General features: G+C 42.6%; 1 pseudogene; it reads left to right on the top strand.

Annotated features, from left to right (window-relative positions):
* Window positions 1–24471, top strand: part of LOC134459939 (zinc finger protein 91-like) — a 302568-nt pseudogene that overhangs the window by 158064 nt on the left and 120033 nt on the right.

The following is a 24471-nucleotide window of genomic DNA, read 5'->3' as shown; positions in this document are numbered from 1 at the left end:
GCTTGCGGCTTCTGCACACACACACACACACACACACACACACACACACACACACACACACACACACACACACACACACACACACCAATGGGTGGGTAAGGAGAGGTAAGTGTGGGATTCGAACCTGCAACCCCCTGATAGACAACACCCTACCCATTAGGCCACTGCCACTTACTGTATTATAGAGTGGCTCATTGACAGTAAATAGAATGGACGCCAAATCAACGCTATTTGCCATTCAACGCTTTGAAGCCAGATTTGGGAACATTCCAACTTACATTCCACCTTAGCAACGCCAAACGCAGGTGCTGATTGGACAACAACAAGACTTCTAACGGTCAATCAAACCATGTTCTGATGCTCATTGGTCAATTTAACTTTTAATATCTCTCTAAAACAAAACATCACCACAAAAAATCACCACCCTGGTAAGTTGGAGAGCAAGGGGACCTACTAGTTGAGCAAAAAATTATCCCCCTGGAGTGGCATTTAAGGGAGATACAGGGTTTTATGTCTCTCATAGGAATGAATGGGATTTGGCCATTTTTTGGTCTTTTTGGGTCCAACCTTGGCTCCAACTTGGCTTCAACAATGAAATAGAATTTTGGCCTCCATTCTATTTACTCTCAATGAGAGTGCCCACAGCAGCATATTAGGCCACGGTTGTTCAGGTGACAGCAGAGTTCCAAAGTTCTACAAGGCTGCATGTGTGTGTGTATGAATGAAAATTCTATAACTGGCAGTTAGGCAGCAGTACCTACAGAAATATTTGCTGCCTCATTTTTACACATCTCCTGAAGTTTTGCAAGTTGTCAAATGATATCTACACACATAAATGTCACAACACTGCTCTCCATGTCAATGCTGAAATCACTTTTCTAGGCCAAATGGTTAAGTAAAAAAAATGGACATCTTTGCTATATGTGGTGAGCTGTTCACACACACTTTTCTCAAATGAATGGGCCGCCCAATAGGGGGCTCATGGGAATTTGAAAACAGCTCTCTCTCAAACATTTTAAAGAGTTGGCTAATGATTTTCACACAGTTTGTAGACGGAGGCAAGACCTCTCTGACAATGTCTTTACCTAGTCAATATGTGAAGCGGTTCGTTTTATTTTACTAAAAAACCCAGGACAGGTCTCCTCTCACTCTAACTGCCACTGTTTATGACATCATTCTGAACATTCTACCATTCATTTCAATTCATTTCAATGAAAACAGACCTGAAACGGAGGAAAAATGGGTCTGGTGAACGAATAAAAGAGGGTACGCCAATTTCCAATGTAAGCACGCGAGCCCTTTTCCTCTTTTCGCGTCTCTATCTCGAACGCTGCGCCGAAAATAAGCCGGCGTGCAGTCTATGGCGATTTCCATAGGGCTTTCGTAGAATAATAATTATAAACTGAGACAGAACAATTCACCTTTCGCAAAAGTCACGCCCCCTAGTTATTATTGCTACGTCCGTCAAAAACTTAGAATCAGGCACACGTTTTGGTTGCGTTTCATAGGAAATGTGTGTAGCCTACACTTCTTGTATACCACTGATTCTTGTTCTAAGTTTGGCAAAAACATGTCCCTGCAGTAAAATATTAATTCTGTTGAAAATCAACTAAATTTTCACAAACAAAATGAACCCAGGTAATGGCCAAGGGGTCTGTCACACGAATGCACAGTTGTTTGAAATATTTAAGTGTAATTTTATTACTTTTCATGGCTATAAACCTGTCCACACCCTGTAAAAACGTCTGTCCCAAGGACTGGCATCATCATTTCAATTGACTTAAAATACAAAAATCACTAACAGAATTGAACAATATCACCATGATGTGGAAGACCATATTAAAGTGGTTCTAGAGATGTGCACATAGTGGATGTAAAACAATATTTACTATTATTTACTGATTGCTCAAAATGTGTCCAGCATATTGGTCACCACCGTCAGATTTTTTCTAAAAGACAATAAAATCAGGTATGCACAAGGTAATTTTCATTACTGAGGACCCCTTTTCAAACCTTTAGCTCTACTGCCTACTTCACCATCACTGAAGCTCCTGTAAGTTTATTATTTTGTCCTCAATTTGTTAATTTGTTTGGACACTGGTACTGTCCCAACCATAAACTGTCAACACCGTCGGGGGTTTTAATAGTATTGTATTACATTAATGTTAATAAATATAATTTTTTTCAGAAAAGGTATGAAGCACCCAAGAAACAGAGCGAAAATGAAATGGCTAATGTGAACAAACAATGCATAATATTTAAAAGAGTGTTTTTTTGTCTCACACCGTCAGATGTCACCACCGTCAGATTTTGTTCTGCTCATCATGTTGTTCCATATTTTACTAAATTGTGCTGGTTAATGAAACATTACTAGGCATGTTAGTAATAATTGTGATCCAAAATGATACTCTAGCCACCACTGAGGTGCATTTGGAGGTTTTTTTGTCAGAAAACCTGACGGTGGTGACATCTGATGGAGTTCACCAAAAAACACATGTTTTACGTGTTTTTGACATGTTTTAAGAATATGCATACAATAACAGTTATGTTGAATTGTTAAAGTAATTCACTTTAATACAGTAAACATGTGTTTTTACTTCTAATTCTGTCTGCCGCTGTTGACAAAACAAGAAAGAGCTCATTTTATGAAAAATGTTAAACATGGGGAGCTTGGCCAATGCATTCACTGCACAGCCAATACCTACATCTATGATAATACACCTCTATATTTTGGATTTGAACAACTTAAAAGCTGTTTTTACCACATATTCAACAACCAGTGGCTTACTTCCTAGATAATCTAACTAATGAAGTAAAAACACATGCTCATACTGTGCACACACAAAAATAAAGTGTTTATGCAAGATGCCATTGACTTGAGAGGGCTATTTATTTTGCTAAATGCAGGTACTAATTAGGCCACTTTCACCACTCTCAGATTACTGTCACCACTGTCAGTTCTTAAGTCACCACCGTAAGAAGGAGTTTTGGACATTTTAAAGGAATGTGCTTACAACATTTTCCTTAGGAGTTGTTGAAATATCAAAGTAATAGCCAATTTAAGCCCACACGAATATTTGTGAAATTACAAAAAAATGTTTGTTGTATTTAGGCGTTAAGTAAGCATCGTATGACGGTACATATTTTAAAATTAGAACACATGAAACAGTATTAAAATAGAACAAAAGTGAATTTTCAACATTTAAAGGCATATGTGTGAACCAAAAAATACACATAATCACTTAAAAACTCCAGATACATATGCAACCAAATCAATACAATTTTAATAACTTTTAATTGGGTCTGACGGTGTTGACAAAAAACAAGGTATGATCGGAGAAAAGCCTGATTTCTGAAAAAAATACATAATGGGGAGATTGGCCTTGTGCATTTCTGAAAAGCCAAGACCTTAGTCTACGAGGATATACCATATAATTTTTGTGATTCACTTTGTTTTTTTCTGTCAACATTACAACCTGTTTTAGCCACTTTCTCAAGAATCAGTGATACACACGCTGATTACTAGAAGCCATATTCAACTGTGAAGTACAACAACTTGATGATGGCGATGTAATGTCTGCAACCAGGACATTTTGATAGTGCTTGGTGCAAACTGGGACATTGCAGGGGTCCGCAAACACTTTTGACGGGCTTTGGGCACACTGCGCAGCTCTTCGGCAGTCACACTGGGCGTTTCTCTTCTGTTCACTTTAATGTTTTTAGTTGACAATTCATATCATCACAACAAGGTTGGAACAAGCGCAGCCCCTTCACTGTTACTTTTTTTTTTTTTTGCTGTCACACTCGATGCACAGACACACACCGGGAAGGAGAGAGGGTGGGGGCTGCTCCGTGGGCTGTCCATTAGGCACATATGACTTATTAAACAATGCAACTAGTAGTTTCCCAATGAATCATAATGCCGTGAATCCAATACTGTAATATCATATAATATTGTCCTTAAGTCTGAGTGATGCATTGATTGTTTGTTTAGGGTATGTTTTCTGCCAGCTAAACAAGACGATTGCTCAGTTAGCCTTCTACTTTTAAATATGATCACCTGGAGCTAATAGCCCCCACATGGCTTAATCCATTCCTGTTATCAGTCCGCTTGAGGTTTTTGCTTCGGGAAAGTGAAAAAACGAGGTCCTATCAATCTTCAGATGGATTTGGTTTGGGTATCAATCATTGGGTCAAAGGTGAACACCCTAATTAGGGCACACCTACCACCTATGAGTGCAATCGCCATTACACGCTGAACAAGGGCTCTGCCCGAAACGTTTGTGGGCGAATAAACAAAGAAAAAAATCTGAAGAGTGCTGACCTTCGCTTCCTTCATTCAAAGAATTTGACATTACAATTTTTACTTCCCCAGCTAGTTTTACTGTGCATCAGTGTTGTACCTGAACTAGTTCAATGAACTATAGTTCATGAAGTAGTTCATAATTTGGGCAAACTGTTGCATGATGAACGAACTATGAACTAGTTCATTCTGGTGCCTGTGAAGGAACTACATCATGTGTCTTCGTTTAATAGGCCTTATTTCCTTAGTATTCAGGTGAAACCCCAGCCAAATGCATTTCAAAAGAACAGCCCCAATAATATAAAATGACATCTGACACATATATTTTCACTGTTCTGATAAAAACGAATGCCTGTCTGTGGTTTTATATAGGCTTTGTAATATAGCTTGCAATCTCTTGAAAAAAGAACTATGTCTAGTTCATTTTTGGAAACTAACACACTATTAACTAAGAACAATAATGAACTATGATCAAACTAGTTCATTTTGAAATGGGTCAACTGAACTTTGAACTAGTTCCTGTAGAAAAGGAACTTTCCCAACACTGCTGTACAGAAGATATGAAGAAGTTATTAGCACCACATGAAGGAGACCTGTCAGGTGAAAAGTTCAAGTTGAAGCTGTAACTGATGTTACCTGTGAGATTGAGCCTCCGGTTCTTGCTCCAGCTGGGACTCCTGGTTGCCATGGGAACTCATCCTGAGGAGCCCGTACTGACCCTTTCCTCCACCAGATGGCAGCACCTCAACTCATTACCTGATTACAAGAGAAACATATTAGTCAGGGTGAGTTTTCCCAAAAGATGAAGCCTGAAAGCAAATCGTGTTAATTTTTGGTATACAACTGATTTAGGGGTATTCAAGGGGGCTGAATCCAAATCTGTTGTATACCGTGCGCAAAAATGTACGGAAATCCCTCAAACGGGCAAAATCCAATATGGCCTCCGACACCAGGTTAAAATCTCGCAATCCCTTTTCTTTTTGACTAAACAAGGTATGAATTTGAAAATAGCACTTATTTTTATGTTTTCATATATGGACTTGGATTCAGCACCCTTGAATACCCCTAAATCAGTTGTATACCAAAAATTAACATTATTTGCCTTCAGGACCTTAAATAAGCACATTTTCAGAAATCCTGCCTATAGGCCTACCTTCCTTTTTCTCTGTGTAGAATATATATAAAATCAGCAGTCTATTCATAAAACTGTTTTTAGTCATTTTGCAACATTTGCAATTGCCCTTGACAAACAGCCACATGCTTAGTTTAAACATTTTATATAAAGTAACACAAGATTAAATTCCAGATGTTTCTAGCCTAACAAAAAATAACTCTTGGTTTCTTGAATTTACTGCTTTCTACAGTAAGTATATGTGTTGTTTTAGTCTGTGTTGCCCTCCATCTGTGTTATGTCTGTGAAGAATTGTTCAGTTGGCATTGAATCACCCATCTTCTTTTGAAAATTACAGATTGCCAAATAACCAAACTTCACTGTTCTCCGTCCTATCAGGTTACATTTCTACTTTAACAGCCATTTTACGGCATATTCAGAGCATTATGCTACCAATCAAAGTTCATGTTTCAGTTCTTTCCTGTTCTGCACGTAGACCATAAAGGATTTCTTCACAGTTTTATGGTCCTTACACGGCACACACTCACGGAACAAGCAGGGGCGGGTCTAGCCATTTTCGGGCCCTAGACAAAATATAAACATGGGACCTTCAAAAGTCATTCTTTATAGGCCTACATGTCATTATTTATATATGTCCCAATTGCCATGGAAGTAGTGAGGGTGATATTTTAGTGCTTTGTCTCATATACAGGTACGTATATCTTTGAATACTTTATATAAGTGACAAATAAGACCAGGCCTACTTTGTTGTGTGTTTATTGCGAGTGGTGTGACACTTGGGGCCAGAATGTGTGACACTTGGGCCCCCTATGCAGGTGGGGGCCTGAGACAATTGCCTAGGTTTGACTAATGTGATGTCTGCCTCTGGGAACAAGTCTGATATCAACCAAAGCCCGCCATAAAATCAGACCATAGATTCACTACACATGAAAGCTCAGATTTTTTTACCTTTTAGGCTAATGTAGGCCTATATCGTGGTGAATATTAATTGATTGTAGGCCTACTGTACATATGGCCTGACAAGAAATTGTTTTTTTTATCTGCCGTAGCTGTTGGTTGCTTTGGCAAATGCACCATTGCCTTAGTGATCAATGTCTCTATTACTACAAAAAAAAGACTACACCACTGATTTCACCCCCAACATTGAAAATGAGGCAAGTGAAATTCAGTTGCTTTATTTGGAAGGACATTCAACACACCGGCCGCTTTCATACATTTTCAACTGCTAATTGACACAAATCTCTAATCAGTCAATCAGACTATGCTAGCTCAGTGCATTTAGGCATGTATTGGCCAAGACGATCTGATGCAGTTCGAAAGGTGAAAACTGAAGACACAACTTCATGAAAACACTGAGGATTCAGTCAACAATGTTATGATTGATTCATCCGTATGTTTCAAATGGTCTATCTATCAATTGCAAAGCACAAATAGCCTTAGCCTTTAAGACACACATTCATATTTTGCACATTCACTCAACACAATTAGCAGTTAAGAAAAAAAAAAAACAGAATGCTCTTCCAGCAACACAACACACAAACACAGAATAAGTCAGACCATAAAGAAAATATGTTGTAACTGTCTTTGGCAAATTATCAAGTCAAGGTCAATATTTATACTGCGAAAGCTTATAAAGATAATGGTCCTGCCAGGGGCAGATCTATCCATTTTGGGGCCCAAGGTGGAATATGAATGTGACGACCTCAAAAGTCATTATTGAAACACGTACACAAAACAATGGTCACCAAACGGCATTTTGTGTCTCATGAATATCTTTGATTACTTTACATAGCCTACATAAGTGACAAATTAAGATCTGGCCAACTTGCCTACAGGCCTATGGAGGTCTATGGCCTATGATCGGGGCCCTAGGAAATTGCTGTTTGTCTAATGGTAAGTCCACTTCTGGGTTCGGCCCCAAACTACAAGTTTTCACTGCATTTCATGCCTCTTACTGCAGATGGAACCGTCGACTAAACACTCAAATACATCAGAACAACATAGCTGTGACATTACAGGGTAACAGATAACAGAAGTAACAGATTGCTCATGACAGTTTTGAAGACAATAAGGTTATAACAGAAGCTCTAAGAAGTTGAGGTCAGCCATACCTGACGTATATCCAGACGCTGTACTGGCTCCTTACGATGTTTAGGTGTGAGAAAAAAAAATCGAGATCAAGTAACCTGAAGCTCAGTTGACTCCTCCGGCCAAACAACAACTACAATCTGGGCAATGGGATAATGTGACTCTCCCCTGTTTATGATATCTCCACCACTCCCTAACCTTGAAATATGGGGCCAAGGTTAACATTTTACTATGAGCTGAAGACTTCTTGACACAGAATTTGTGTGCATGACAATAATGGACAGCCAGCAAATAGTACACTGTACCTGAAGTATATCCAGACTCTGCACTGGCTCCTTACAACATGTTCAGATGTGAGAGAAAGGGATCAAGAGAAACCTGAAGCATAGTTGACTCTTCCTCCCTAACAACAACTACAGTCTGGGCAAAGGACTCCAGAGATAATGCGACTCTCCCCTATTCATGATATCCCCATTACTCCCTAACCTGAAATATCGGCCATTGTCAATATTTTACTATGAGTTGAAGACTTCTTGACACAGCATTTGTGTATATGACAATAATGGACAGCCAGCAAATGGTACACTGTACCTGCAGTAGCCTAAATCCAGCCTCTGCACTGGCTCCTTGTGGCACGTTTAGATGTGGGAAAAGGCCATTAAGAAGTAACCTGAAGCCCACTGTAGTCTGGACCCTTCCTACTGAACAACAACCACAATCTGGACTTCAGAGATAATTTGACTGTATATGATACCTCTTTCACCTGCAGTGGGTTCATATTTTACTGCATACTATAACATTTCTTGACATACAGTGTATGTACATAATTGTATGTACAGTGTGTCAATAAAAGTAGCCTTTCCATACTATAAATGTTCTGCAATTCAATGGAGAATTGAATCAATGCTCATCTATGTGTTCTTCGTTTTTTCTTCTTCTTCTTTTGAAAGTTTTTGGGGGAGCTTTTTTGGGCCTTTATTATGACAGGACAGGACAGTGTGAGAGGAGAAGAAGAAGAGAGGAGGAGAGAGAGAGAGGGTTGGGAGAGAAGCATTATGAGACACACACATACACACAAAGGACAGGGCATCGTAGGGGGCTTCACCCGGGCCGCAACTCATAGGACCACCATGCACGCACGCACACTCACACACACACACACACACACACACACACACACACACACACACACACACACACACACACACACACACACACACACACACACACACACACACACACACACACACATGACCCAGTCAACATACTGACCCACATGGTCCCTAATTACAGTCACCTGTTTCCCAGAGGCAAATAGGAGACACCAGATTGGTGTTTTCCAGAAAAGTCCGCCAAGATTATCAACTTCAGTTGAATGCAGGAGGCTGGACTGACCATCTGGCATACCAGGCATTTCCCGGTGGGCCCCGCACCCTTGTGGGCCCCTATTTCCAGATATGTATTTTTTTTTACATTTCTGAAAGTAGGGGACCACGAGGGTGCGGGGCCCACTGGTGAGTCAGTTCTGAACCGCTAATTATGAGGGGCCCCTTTAAGTCAAAAGTGCCCGGGTCCTATTTCTCCCCCAGTCCAGGCCTGGTTGAACGTCCTGTAGCCTACAGTTCTTACCTTCCTTCTCCAGTACACCCTCCATAGCTCCCCTGGCTGGAGCACCAGAGTGATTTGAAGAATTTATTGTGTTGTGTGTAATTATTTTTCTCGACTGCTATTCACAAGAGTGTCGTGGGGTGACTTTGGGTCGTGAGCGAGGCGGGATACACACTAAAGATGGCTTTGAGACTTGGTATTGTTGTCGTTCTGGTCGTGGTTCCCCTCTTGTCCAGTGCAGAGGATATCAAGGTGACCAATGGAGGTCCATGGGGGGTGTTTGGGCCGCGTGTGCTGTGCCCACCGGGATCCTACGCCCATGGCTTCAGTATTCAGGTATGACTGGATTCATATTTTCTTAATAATATTTTATTGTGAGGTCATAGTTTTACCTAGATGGGGGGAGTCTGTTTAATTCCATAATTACGTACATATAGCCTACAGTAAGAGTGTGTTTGAACCGTGGTATGAAAATGTATGAATTCCACCTTTGATTGCCAGTCCTAAAACTGGCAATAATGCAATAATGAATAAATAACTGTCATGTCGAGGGAGTGAAACATTGTTAACCCTCTCCACTAGTTGACGGTCATTTTGTATGGCAGCATAAAATGCAAATGCTGATGCAGAACATACTATCAAATGCATGGTTATATTTTAGATTAAGTTGATTAAAAAAAATCAAGTTGATTAAAATAAGTTGTTTCCAACAGTACAAGAAAAAATGGCTCACAACGTAATGTTCAAATTGTGGATCCCACGACTATTGCAGTTAGGAACCACTAATATACACTAAGATGTGTTTTTATTGCTGTCCAATACTTTACGTAAATGTCCATGACAAGTACAATAGGAGCCATTGTAGCCTATCGTGTTTTCTTGATGCCATCATAAATGCTTCCTGCAGGGTTGTGCTTGAAACACGATGGAAGTCTAATGCGTATTGTAGCAAGCTCCATGTCAAGGGGCCCTTGGCTGGAATCTACTGGTATATGGGGGGCCTTGGCAGGAATCTACTGGTATATGGGGGGCCTTGGCTGGAATCTACTGGTATATGGGGGGCCTTGGCTGGAATCTACTGGTATATGGGGGGCCTTGGCTGGAATCTACTGGTATATGGGGGGCCTTGGCTGGAATATAGCGGTATATGGGGGCCTTGGCTGGAATCTACTGGTATAAGGGGGCCTCGGCTGGAATGTACTGGTATATGGGGGGCCTTGGCCGGAATCTGGTATATGGGGGCATTTTGCATCGTAAAGTTTGGAAACCGGCGGTCTAATGGATGTCACATGGAACAGGAAATAAATAAGTGGCTCCAACTGCAAATGGTTCTCATGAGGCTGTAGAGTACACACACACACACACACACACACACACACACACACACACACACACACACACACACACACACACACACACACACACACACACACACACACACAGAGATGCACACACACACACACACACACACACACACAGATGCACACACACACAGATGCAGACTCACACACACACACACGCGCACACACACACACACACACACACACACACACACACACACAGATGCAGACACACACACACACACACACACACACAGATGCAGACACACACACACACACACACACACACACACACACACACACACACACACACACACAGGGAGAGAGAGAGATGCAGACACACACACACAAACTGCTGCAATGTAATGGAACATGCATTATGAAACCAACATTTCACAAGGCTCTGGTTAACTTGAAATGCATTAAGTCACCAACATTTCATAACATGTTGTAATGTGCAATGTCTTATGTCATTGTTGTTTTCAGGTGGAGCCGAAGCGTTTCAGCGGTGACGACACGGCCATGAACGGCCTTCGCCTCCTGTGCAAGAAAGACGACTCCCCCACGGACGAGCCCATCGAATCAGCTGGCCCGTAAGTATGTGTGTGTGTGTGTGTGTGTGTGTGTGTGTGTGTGTGTGTGTGTGTGTGTGTGTGTGTGTGTGTGTGTGTGTGTGTGTGTGTGTGTGTGTGTGTGTGTGTTTATGTACGTCTGTTTCATCGTGTGCGTGTGTGTATGTGTGTGTGCGTGTGTGTGTGTGTGTTTCATCGTGTGTGTGTGTTTCTTTGTGTGTGTGTGTGTGTGTGTGTGTGTGTGTGTGTGTGTGTGTGTGTGTGTGTGTGTGTGTGTGTGTGTGTGTGTGTGTGTGTGTTTTCTCCTATGGTAGCTACGGTGCCTGGTCTCCACTTAAGGAGTGCCCCTCTGGTCGCCTGGATTCCTTCCAGCTGCGCGTGGAGCCTCGTAGGGGCGGGCTAGACGACACGGCAGCCAATAACATCAAGTTCCACTGCAGCGAGGGGGCGGAGCTGGAGGGGGACGGACTCAGCTGGGGAGCCTGGGGACTCTGGAGCGACAAGTGAGGATGGGGGGGGTGGGTGTGTGTGTGTGTGTGTGTGTGTGTGTGTGTGTGTGTGTGTGTGTGTGTGTGTGTGTGTGTGTGTGTGTGTGTGTGTGTGTGTGTGTGTGTGTGTGTGTGTGTGTGTGTGTGTGTGTGTGTGTGTGTGTGTGTCTGTGTGTGAGTGTGTGTGTGTGTGTGTGTGTGTGTGTGTGTGTGTGTGTGTGTGTGTGTGTGTGTGTGAGTGTGTAGAATTCAAATCAGTTGAAAATCACTTTTCGCAAAAGCCACGGCCCCTAGTTATTGTTGCTACGTCCGTCAAAAACTTAGAACCAGGCACACGTTTTGGCCGTGTTTCATAGGAAATGTGTGTACACACACGCTGATTACTAGAAGCCATAGGCACACGTTTTATGTCTCCCTGAAATCGCAAGTTTTTGACGGACCTCCGTCAAGTTCTATACTCCTTAGTTACCGTTGTTGTGCTCGGATTGGTTGGCGGCCGTTTGTGGGAGGGGTTTTGCGAAAGGCTAATTTGGTACTTTCTACATAACATGCAATGTTCAATACTTTGTAAGGACGCTCTCTGTCTTAATCAATGCCATGATGTGTTTAACATTGAAGTCAATGGTAGAAGCATTGCATGGGAGTTATGGAATCCCAGATATCCTTGATGCTTTGCTGTCAGCTGTTCTTGTTTGTTGACCTGGTGACCCACACTTCACTCTTCAATATACGGAACTCCGTAGATTTCCATGTCACGTTTTGGTGCTTTGGTGGTATGGACATTCTAACGCACCAGAAATAAAATCCCATTCATTTTCATTGACATTTTATAGCGTGCACAAAGAAAGATAGTTCGTGGAACGCTCAATTTAAAAGGTTACCAAGCAACAGAGTTTGGCTACTTTATAACTTGTTACAGCCACGTTGTGCTTCAAACTGTTTACAGGCTGCCTCGTTCACTGCGCAATATCTACTAAATTCGGGTTCATAACAGGATATTTTTTGTCTAATCGGCGACAGGCTATTCCAGAAAAAAAGCATAGACTAGGCAACCCAAGCACTGCTGTGCGCCCTGACCATCAATGTCGATCCTGCTACAGGCAGAGCACTGTGCGCCGGATGGCTGGCTGGAGGAGGCAACTTCTAGCCTACAGAGTCCACCCTTAAGGAAACGGACAACAAACGCATCACTTGTACAAAACTAAAAAAATAGGCTACTAGTGTTAATAAAAGATGTCACGACAGCGGCCGGCAGACAGCGACAGTTTGCTTTCTTGGAACGGCAACACTTTAACATTGCTGATGAAATCTTGATGGGCTACCACTCAGCCTTTGTTGTCATTTTTAGCTTCATCACCAGGATGAGACATACGTAACTGTTAAAATAGTTGCTGAATGAGACTAATGTTGTTGTAATTCAGAGACGTTTGGGAAGCCATTGGCAGCTGCCATTATTTAGTGGGCATTACGGAAAAGTAGGGGCTGCCCATTGAAAGTGAATGGGAGCTCTTGCACCATTCTAGAGTGCCGTATAATAATGTAATGTAATGTAATGTAATGTAATGTAATGTGATATAATGTAATGTAATGTAATGTAATGTCAATGGTGTTCCAGGTGTGCCAATGGCGTGTGCGGCCTGCAGGCCAAGACGGAGGGCAAGAGGGGCCCAGCGGACGACACGGGCCTCAACGACGTCATCCTCATCTGCTGCACTACCGAGTGGCGCTGGTGGCACATGTGGTCTAGCTGGTAGACATTATAGGCCTACCAGAAAGCCGGCAGTGGGAAAGAGGCAAAAGTGACATGCTCACCAGCACACCAGCACACACACACACACCACACCAGCAACAGCACACCAGCACACAGTTTTAATGTTATATTTACCTCACATTTAGCAAGTGAATCATTACTTTCATCATGTGATGTTGATGGATCATTGTCAGTAAAAAAAATATTTGAATTTCTTGTGAATAAACTTAAAGAAAAAAAACCTGTGGATGTTCTGTGTTTTTTTTCCCAGAGGTAGGCCTAAATAGAAAACATGCACACTGGATTAAAGACCATGTGAGTTCACTTGATCTCATTTAGTTGTGTGCACACAAACATTCATGCACCACACACACACACACACACACACACACACACACACACACACACACACACACACACACACACACACACACACACACACACACACACACACACACACACACACACACACACACACACACACAGGGGCGTAGCAGCAAATTTTAGACCTTATCTACAATCAGCTCCAATGGACCCCCCTAGTCATATGTTTAGTACATAAATTGAACTGTGTGGGGGCCCCCATATAAATGGGGCCCTGGTGACTCAGTCACACTTTACCCCCCTGTACGACACCCCTGCACACACACACACGCATGTGCACACGCATGCACACATGCACGCAGGCACACACACGCGCGCGCCACACACGGTTCTCCCACAAGGAGCCCTTCATTGTGTTTGTCTGACTACTTGCCCAAAAATAACTTTTTTTGTATTTTATCCAAATTCCTCATCTGTGCTAATGAAATTGCCAATGCAAGACATGTGATGTACAGCAAGAGGCAGAGCCAAGTACAGGCTAGATGACATCACAGGAACAGAATTTGCTCTGTGCACAACCAGTGTCCAGGTGCTGGGGATCTGCAGTCACAGTTATCCAAGGAAAAGGCTGATAAAACACTACACACAGCAAAGAAGACCATGCAGTGATTTATCTCCCTTTTCCTAAAATATTCTATTTATTGAAGTTTATTTTACAAATAATATAATGTTCATAAGGGTTGGAGCAGGCGTCACCCAACAGTTTTTTTCTTCCTTTTAAGGGTGCTGACCAAAATATTGTAAGACTGAAAAATGAAAAAAGGTCGCACCATGCATAGGTTTCTTTTTATTTACACAGACGCGTTTCGGCGCTCTGCCTTCCAGAGCGCCGAAACGCGTCTGTGTAAATAAAAAGAAACCTATGCATGGTGCGACCTTTTTTTCATTTTTCACAAATAATATAATATAATATAATATAATATAATATAATATAACAAACAAGGCCCTTTCTTAGTGGTGGAATGTATATAGTGCCCTCTTCTGGTAAGATATGAGAATGCGGCCTGTTGCTTCCCTTAGTCCAGGGGCAGCATATACAAAACAAACTCACATATACAGCTAAAATGCCAGCTGTTTCCCATGCGCAAGGAGAGTATATATACCATAGTATTGTACACAATTTTATTGACATATACAGTGAGAATGGTACATACTGTGGAAAGATCATGTAGCGAACAAACAACTTCATTGTCTACACACCATGATTGGAGGACTACCACTGTTTTCTTTATCAATCATATGTTAAATGCAAGTGTCCATGTAGACATAAACAAAAAGTGTGATCAAGAAAAAAAGAGATCAAGAGTAAGAAAAGGTCCCTTTGGGAGTCATTGGAGGACTATTATTTTCTTCCTCAATCGTACATTGTCCATGTAGACATAAACAATAAGTGTTCACATCAGATTTACTAATAAGTAAGAAACTGTCCCTTATCAACATTAACCCTTCATAATATTTTAATTGTACAGAAAAAAATAACTGTTAGTAGCAAACAATCATATGACAAAAAAATACATCCCTTTCATCTTTTTTCCCAAGTGTATTATGCCCATTCACAAATTAGATCTTGGGTTGCATAAAATCTGGAAATACTCCAATACTCTACCTCTACTGTAAAGGTGCCCTGTGTAGGATGGTGGCCAGAGTAGGTGTTCCTGTGCTTACACAGTAATATTACAGTAGAGCGGATGGCATTCCTACCAAAAAAGCAAGTTTTTTTTTTAACAGTTTCTTCTAGCAACAGTAAGGCTGATGGCAAAAAAAGAACATTTGATCCACTTTTGTTTTTATTCTTTTGATCTCTTTGATTTGTATCACTTTTTAATGTATTTTGTCTTTTTCCTATTTTTTCTATTTAATTTTATTTATCTATTGACTCAGAGGGCCTGCACAAGAGTTCCTCGATTGCAAGTCTATGATAATCAGGCAAGATCTTCTCCATGGTCTGCCATTTTGAATTTCCAGAAATAGCCGTTTTTAGCTGCAAAAATGACTGCACTTGGGCCATACTAGAAAACGTTCATGAACTCTCATGAAAAGATCAAATTTGGCAATAGGCAGCCCAGTTTCAATGAGCAGCACACAAGGCCGTAGCTACATTAGAGGTCAGGGAGGTCTGGACCTCGCTCATTTTGTCCAAGGTTTTCTTATTTTTTTTGTTACGCCAATATCTATCTGTTCCAGCTTTGATACCCCCCACTTGTGAGTATTTTGCAACTGGGGATACTATGGCACTTTAGGCACTATTTGCACCACAGAGTGCTATCCCCACCACACATTTGGTAGAAAACAGCTGAAGTAAACTTCTTATTGGGAGAAATATGAATGGCTGAGCTACTTGCCATCTGAGGATGCAGCTTATTGTGCCACTTGCCTCTGCTTTATTCATGTTAAAGGTTCAAACTTAAACCTTCCTCACAAAGGGCTTTACTGACTGTAAGAATGCTGTTTGTGATAAAAGAGGTATGAAACCATACTGTATATAGTGTATATATATAGGGCCTATACATTCAATGTATAAATATGTCAAAATGTATATAATATTTAGGCTATTTATGTATCTTTTATATATAAAAATTCGGTGGTCGCGCATCATGGACCTTGCCTAATTCAAAACGCTAGCTACGGCCTTGGCTGACAGCACAGTTGCAGTACCTTTTTTGGCCATTTCCTGCACAGCGTCCCTTTAAGAAGTGTGATTGATGTTGACGACCATCTGAGTGAACTGGTTAGCTCCAATAAAGTCTCCTGCGATGATGTTGATGCAGGTCTTGGCGGCTCCAGAGCGCTGCTTGATGACCCAGGCCAGCAGCTGAGGGAAGGCCTTGAAGGTGAGGCTCCGGATGGAGGAGAAGAGGTGCAGGATCAGGTAGCGCGTAGTGGGAGTCAGATTCAACCCCGCCACGAAGAAGCTGTCTAGAAGAGGAGGAGAGATAAGGAGAGGAGAAGAGAAAGAAGAGGAGAGGTGAGGAGAGGAGAGAAGAGGAGAGGAGAAGAGAAAGAAGAGGAGAGATGAGGAGAGGAGAAGAGAAAGAAGAGGAGAGGAGAGAAGAGGAGAGGAGAGATGAGGAGAGGAGAGGAGAGGAGAGGAGAAGAGAAAGAAGAGGAGAGGTGAGGAGAGGAGAGAAGAGGAGAGGAGAGGAGTGGAGAGGGGAGGAGAGGAGAGGAGAGAAGAGGAGAGGAGAGGAGATGAGAGGAGAGGAGAGAAAAGCAGGTGGATATGTGTAAAAACATGCAAGGACGCACCCACACACACACTCACACACACACACACAAACACACACGCACACGCACACACACACACGCACATGCACACACACACACACACACACACACACACACACACACACACACACACACACACAGTTAGTCCCCTCCTAGTCGCAATATTGCGTAACTAACTTTGTCATTGTCATCATCATCGCTATCATTATCATTGATGTCGTCATCCTCCTCCTCCTCCTCCTCCTCCTCCTCCCCATCATCATCATCATCCCCATAGTTACCGTTTCGTCCCTCTGTGTCCAGGCGTTGGTCCAGGTACTGGATGACCCCTCTGGCTGATGTGCGGTCGTGTTTGGTCCACCAGTAGTCCACCTTGGGCCACAGCTCTGGGTGACTGGCGGAAGCTGGGTTGGCGTAGGAGAGGATAACCTGGTACTTATGATCCCAACACAACTGCAGAGACGGACTCACCTGAAGATAGATAGATAGATAGATAGATAGATAGATAGATAGATAGATAGATAGATAGATAGATAGATAGATAGATAGATAGATAGATAGATAGATAGATAGATAGATAGATAGATAGATAGATAGATAGATAGATAGATGAATTATGAATTTGTATCCTGTAACATAGCTGGGGGGGCAACCGTAACTCGGGCCATTCGTGAAGTCTTTACGAGAAAACCAACTTTCAGCCTCAAAGCAACTTTAAGCCTCATGGTGCCGTTACGAATATCCTCGTTTCTCGTGGTTGGGTGACGAAAGGGGGAACTGACATTTGGGGTAGTTTGGTTCTGAGGGGAAGAATAATGCGGACGGACGTCAACAATCAAGGGTGAGTGAAGGCTAACTGACACTCAGGGTATTTCTCAAAACCTAGTCTGCACACTTCCAAGTGTGCTCAGCCTAATTAGTCACGCCCAGTGATTGGATACTCCATAGAGTTCACCAAAGAGTATCCAATCACTCTGCGTGACTGATTAGGCTGATACAATAAAGCGGGTGTGTGTGTGTCATTTAAAAAAACATGAAATCTGTTCACCGTTTTGGGGCAGAGTGCGGTGTGGAAGACCTGTGTGAGTAAGGAGATGAGGCGCTGGTGGTCTTGGGAGTCCAGGCTATCGAAGTCGGAGCAGGCAAGGATGACCACCTCCTTAGGATGCTGAGACAACCACCGGGATACCTGGGACATCACCGTCTGGTGGAGAACAAGAGTTAATCATGGACCTGTAGGCTATAATATGCTATAATATAATATAATATAATATAATATAATATAATATAATATAATATAATATAATATTATATAATATAATATAATATAATGTGTGGTTTTACCCGGGACAATATAATATGATAAAATATAATATAGGCCTATGTGTCCATGGTTTTACCCGGGACCATTGCGATCGTTGTGCTGCCCCCTGCAGGCTAAAACTGCACTAAGCAAGTCTGATGGCAGCAGGCAGCCAACACAACACATTCACCACAGGAGGCCAGAGTGAAAGTACGTAGAAGTGAATGTATGGTGTAAGTAAAACACTAGCTGTAACACCAGTTACTCCATTGTACCTTATGCGGTGGTGGATAGAAGTTGCTGTCACTGAAAATATCTAAAAACCTCAAAAGAAGCCCCCCAAATTTGATCCAACCAGTGCAGAATCTATATTAACTATCTATAGTAACTGTGGAGCAGTTACTTAGTGAAGGAACATTTGTTTTCAACTTCTACTTTTACATTGGTCACCTCTGTCTACTGTGCTACAAAAGACCTGATTCAGCTCCTATGAAAAAAGAGAACAGAAATACCACAACTGCCACATGTAGGCTACAGCGTCAACATTTCCTTGTCAGTTAGAGTTAGAGCCAGTCTGTGTGTGTGTGTGTGTGTGTGTGTGTGTGTGTGCGTGCGTGCGTGCGTGCGTGCGTGCGTGCGTGCGTGCGTGCGTGCGTGCGTCAGTGTGTGTGTGTGTGTGTGTGTGTGTGTGTGTGTGTGTGTGCGTGCGTGCCTGTGTATGTGTGTGTGTGTGTGTGTGTACCTCCACGGTGACTGTGGTATACAGGGCGTGTGAGAAGTAGAATGTGTGTGTGGGGTCTTTAGGCTTGCAGGCGATCCTCAGGTCGAAGTATCTCACTCCCCCAGTCAGCTGCTCTATAATGGACTCCTCCTGAAAAAAACACAAAACAATTTGAAACATCAGAGTTCAATTGGGACTCTATGCATTCAGAGGCGACTCAAGGTTCAGTTGGGGCCCCAAGCGAAATATCAAAGGAGGTTTTTTTGGGGTTTTTTTAGGGGCTTTTTATGCCTTTATTGACAGGAAATGAGTGTAAGAGAGAGATGGGGGAGGACTGGGAAATGACCCCGTCCGGATACGAACCAGGGTCCCCATGGGGCGGGCATGAAAGCCCAAATGTGGGGGGCTTATGGGGTGAGCATTTTGAAAGAAATTTGCCACTACGGTAGCAAATGGTGAGCTGTTATTCACCATCCAGGGACCTGGGGGCCCAACGCGACTGCCTACCTAGCCTGGTGACAAGATGCACCTCTGTACACATCATCCTTCAGCTGGCAGTTGCATCACAGTGGAACAAGCAACGCGCAAAAGGAGAGGCTGGAGCACACTGCAGCTTAGTTTTGTTTTTATTATGTGGAAACTCCTGACTGACACTTTGTTTTTGCTACACCTTCTTCAGAGTCAGAGTCAGTGTTTCAACGTTAACGTTAGTCAGTTGTTTGGACATAATGAATATTTTAAAACTTAACTGCAGTGGGCTCCAGCCTCTACTTTCAAAATATGATACGTAAAATCACTTGGTCTTATTGTACAACATGATAGCAATATACAGTATCTGACAACAATATGTTTGTATTTGGGTTAGTTGTGGTGTAATGGTTAGGAAGTTGGACTGTAAATCACAGGGTTGCAGGTTCAATCCCCACTCTCACCAATCCATTCCTCCATCCATGGCTGAAATGCCATTAAATTAAGCAAGGCACCTAACCCCACTCGGGACCCACATTCATTGTGATTTATTTATCTTTTTTATTTTTGGAAAGGCAGGTACAGTAGATGGATGGAGGTGTAGTGTAGTGAGAGGTAAGGGTGAGATTCTAACATGCAACCCTCTGATTTGAAGACCACCTCCCTAACCATTAGGCCGCGGCTGCACATGAGTGCTTGAGTAATAGATCACTAATAAAATCTGTACAATGCTGTACCTGTGTGGCGGTCCACTGCTGTACTGGGTTACTGAGTTACTATTAAGGCTGCCTGTACCTGTGTGGCGGTCCACTGATTAGTACTAGGCCTACTACTACGGCTGTGTACCTGTGTGGCGGTCCACTGCTGTACTAGGCCTACTGCTACGGCTGCCTGTACCTGTGTGGCGGTCCACTGCTTGACGATGGCGTTGACCCTCTTGGGGAACATCCTCTGCAGATTCCTGATCCACTGGGGCGTGTCTGGCTGCAGCAGGCCGGACGTGTCCAGATCATACGTCATACTGTCATGGCTACCTATACACACACACGCATACACGCACACACACACACACACACACACACACACACACACACACACACACACACTCACACACACACACACACACACACACACACACACACGCACGAACATACACATACATACACACAGTATATACAGTGGTCCAGTGGTGCAGTATTTCTGGCTGCAGCGGGCCGGATGTGTCTAGATAATATGACATACTGTCATGGTTCCCTACACACACATGCACACACACGCATAGGCACACACACACAGACACACACACACACACACACACACACACACACACACACACACACACACACACACACACACACACACACACACACACACACACACACACACACACATACACACACACACACACACACACACACACACACACAGCCACACACACACACACACACAGACACACACACACACACACACACACACACACACACACACACACACACACACACACACACACGTTTCACTGGGTAAATCGATGTACTTTGAGAGAATATCTTTCTCTCTTTTGTATTGACAACATCAATTAGAGTTGATCACTTCAATCATCTTGTTTTGTTAAGAGTCCAAAAAGTCTGGTTTGAGACTTGATCTTTCAAATAATAGTTAATATGTTATAATACATATTTTCGCGATACGATACAATGTACACCACCTGCAATGGACACACGAACACAAACGCGCATTTCAGCAGCTCACAGACACATTGATTTTACATTTTACTCTGAGTACATTTTGATACGGTATGCATACACATGATCAGCATGCTCAGTAATATTCCATATGTTTCCTCTGATCTAAACATGTTTCTTGAGTGCAAGTCAAAGTTTAAAACAATTTGTTCTTACAGTTAATTAGGGCAGTTGTGATTACACTTTACCTTAAAAAAAGAAAAAAAAAACATTTTTGACCAAGGTGATGGGTGAATTACAAAAATAACTGATCACAAATATGAAGAAACCAGTTTAAAAATATACACTGCTGTCCTTCAATTCACCTTATTTTTCATAACAACAAAATGGTGCGAGGTGAATAGAATGCCACAGTGTTCTGACCTGGTATGGCGAGATTCCACAGAGGTACAGTGGTGAGCTCAGCGGGCAGCTGGGACATCCAATCAGGTAGCTCCACTGTTGCCATGGCAGCACAGGTGACAGATGAGGTGCCCACCTGAACCAGCTGAGCCTACAGGTGGGGAGGCTTCCACACAAACACCCGAGCCTGTTGTGGGATGGCAGAAGGTACCTGGTGTACAGTATGTGTGTGTATCTGTGTCGCTGACCAATGTGTTAATAAATATTCAACTGGGAGGAGTCATTATAAAATGTTGCGGTTAAAACTGGTTTGCATGAGTGTGTGTGTGTGTGTGTGTGTGTGTGTGTGTGTGTGTGTGTGTGTGTGTGTGTGTGTGTGTGTCTGTGTGTGTGTGTGCGTGTGTGTGTGCGTGTGCGTGTGCGTGTGTGTGTGAGTGTGTGTATCGGGTAAAGTGCATGACCATGTCCATAGCATAAAGTGCTGAATGTGTAGAGGAATGATTTACATGCAACAGTATAGCTGACAATGAGTGGACCCAATTACTTATTATACTATTACGCAGCTTTCATAATAACAGCCCAAGCAAAGAAACCAGAGACAATCATCTACAAACAAACACAATACAGAGCTGTAGTAGTAACCATTGTTTAGCAGAGGTTGGAATTCAGATTCTAGAGATTCAAAGAGATGTAAAGATTCAATGTCTTACCATAAAAATGATTTTTTTGTGTGACAACACTCCTCTAGTCCGCACAGCCAGGTTTGTCACCTGCGTGAATTGAATTCCAACTGACATTTTATATGCCACGGGAGAGAGAGAGAGAGAGAAAGAGAGAGAGAGAGAGAGAGAGAGAGAGAGAGAGAGAGAGAGAGAGAGAGATAAAGAGAGAGAGAGAAAGAGAGAGAGAGAGAGAGAGAGAGAGAAGAGAGAGAAGAGAGAATCCAGTCCAGGAAATGGTACAGGCCACATGGGATAATCTGGCCAGTGTTTAGGGAAATACCTCTGCAGCTATTCTGTTTCATTTTTCCCTGTTTCAGTGACGACACAATAGATGGCACTATGCCTTGTCTGTAAATTGCTGTCTCACACCTCACAATAGTGAAGCAGGCAGAAGGGGCCCGGCAGGCAGAGGAACCAGGCAGGAGAGTAGAGTAGAGTAGAGTAGAGTAGAGTAGAGTAGAGTAGAGTAGAGTAGAGTAGAGTAGAGTAGAGTAGAGTAGAGTAGAGTAGAGTAGAGTAGAGTAGAGTATTGCTGTCTCACACCTCACAATAGTGAAGCAGGTAGTAGGGGCCCAGCAGGCAGAGGAACCAGACAGGAGAGTAGTCACAGTACATTTAACTATCACTGAAGGTAGTGTGTAATGATACAGTAAACAGAGGAGACAGACAGTAGAGTAGAGTAGGGGGAGGAGTAGAGTAGTATAGTAGGCTACAGTATAGTGGAGTAGAGTAGAGTAGAGCAGTGTAGAATGCAGAAGAAGAGTAGAGAAGAATAGAGTAGAGTAGAGAAGAGTACAATACAGTACAGTACCGTACAGTACAACACAGTAGAGTAGAGTAGAGTACAGTAGTACAGTACAGTAGAGTGGAGTAGAGAAGGGATGAGTAGAGTAGAGAACAGTAGAGTAGTAGAGTGGAGTGGATAATAGTAGAGTAGAGTAGAGTAAGAGTAGAGTAGAGTAGAGTAGAGTAGAGTAGAGTAACAGTAGAGTAGAGTAGAGTAGAGTAGAGTAGAGTAGAGTAGAGTAACAGTAGAGTAGAGTAGAGTAGAGTAGAGTAACAGTAGAGTAGAGTAGAGTAGAGTAGAGTAGAGTAGAGCAAAGTAGAGCAGAGTACAGTAGAGTAGAGTATAGAGTAGAGTAGAGTAGAGTAGAGTATAATATAGTAGAGTAGAGTAGAGTAGAGTAGAGTAGAGGAGGGAGGAGTACAGGAGATCAGGGTACAACAGAGTAGAATGCAGTAGAGTAGAGTAAAGCAAAGTTGAATAGTAGAGTAGAGTAGAATAGAGTACAGTAGAGTAGAATAATGTACACGTAGAGTAGTGTAGAGTTCAGTACAGTAGAGTAGAATAGAGTATTAGAATAGAGTACATCAGAGAGTAGAATGCAGAAAAAGATAGTAGAGAATAGAAAAAGAGTAGAGTAGAATTTGTGAAGCACTGTAGAATAGTAGCAACTATTCAACTGATAGCATCTAGTGTAGTGGAGTAGGGTGTATAATAGAAAATAATGTATTGTAGAGAATACTATAGTGGCAGAGTGGAGTTGAGTATACAACGGTAGTATTAGAGTACCGGAGGATTTCACATTGCAATGCAGAATAACAGTATTGCTTAAGTACTTTTTATTAATCTCGAGAAGGAGAAGTAAAGAGACGTAGTACACAAGAGCAAGAGAGATGGCAACCCAACCAGGCCCCTGGACAGCACTAGATGCGTGTGATGCTGTGTGTGTCTGTCTAACTCTGTTAGTGTTTGGCACCCCCTGGAGACAAAATATATACACCGCAGGTCCGTGGTCAGACAGGCAGAGAAGACAGACAGGCAGACAGACGGACGGCCAGGCAGTGTCACTGTGATACCTATCCCAATCCCCTCTGCAGGTACAGGTGGCCATACTTGTAGCCCCATAATGCATGCTGTGCCACCAGTGAAACACTGTATTAGGCATTGAAAAGTTATCTGCAATATAACTATGACATAACTGTGATGGAGTGACCATCCCTAGGGTTGTGGGTGTGTTCTGACTAACATGCCAACGAGCCTGGCTCTTTGGTGTAGCGGTCAGAGCCCCGGTTTACTACCCCAGAAGGTCCGGGTTTGAGTCCCGGCTGGGCAACTCTACTCCCCTTCGCTACAATAACATTTATATAAAGTGATTGGAGGTATAAATGAGACAAAACACTAAAATAGCACCGAAACACATACTTTTATGTCTTCATAATGACTATTGAGGGCCCCATGTTTATGTTTCGTCTAGGGCCCCAAAATGGTTAGATCCGCCC

Source organism: Engraulis encrasicolus, chromosome 12, assembly GCF_034702125.1.
Source record: "Engraulis encrasicolus isolate BLACKSEA-1 chromosome 12, IST_EnEncr_1.0, whole genome shotgun sequence".
NCBI lineage: Eukaryota > Metazoa > Chordata > Actinopteri > Clupeiformes > Engraulidae > Engraulis > Engraulis encrasicolus.
Note: the sequence above shows the minus strand (reverse complement) of the source record. Positions and strands in the feature narration are given on the sequence as shown.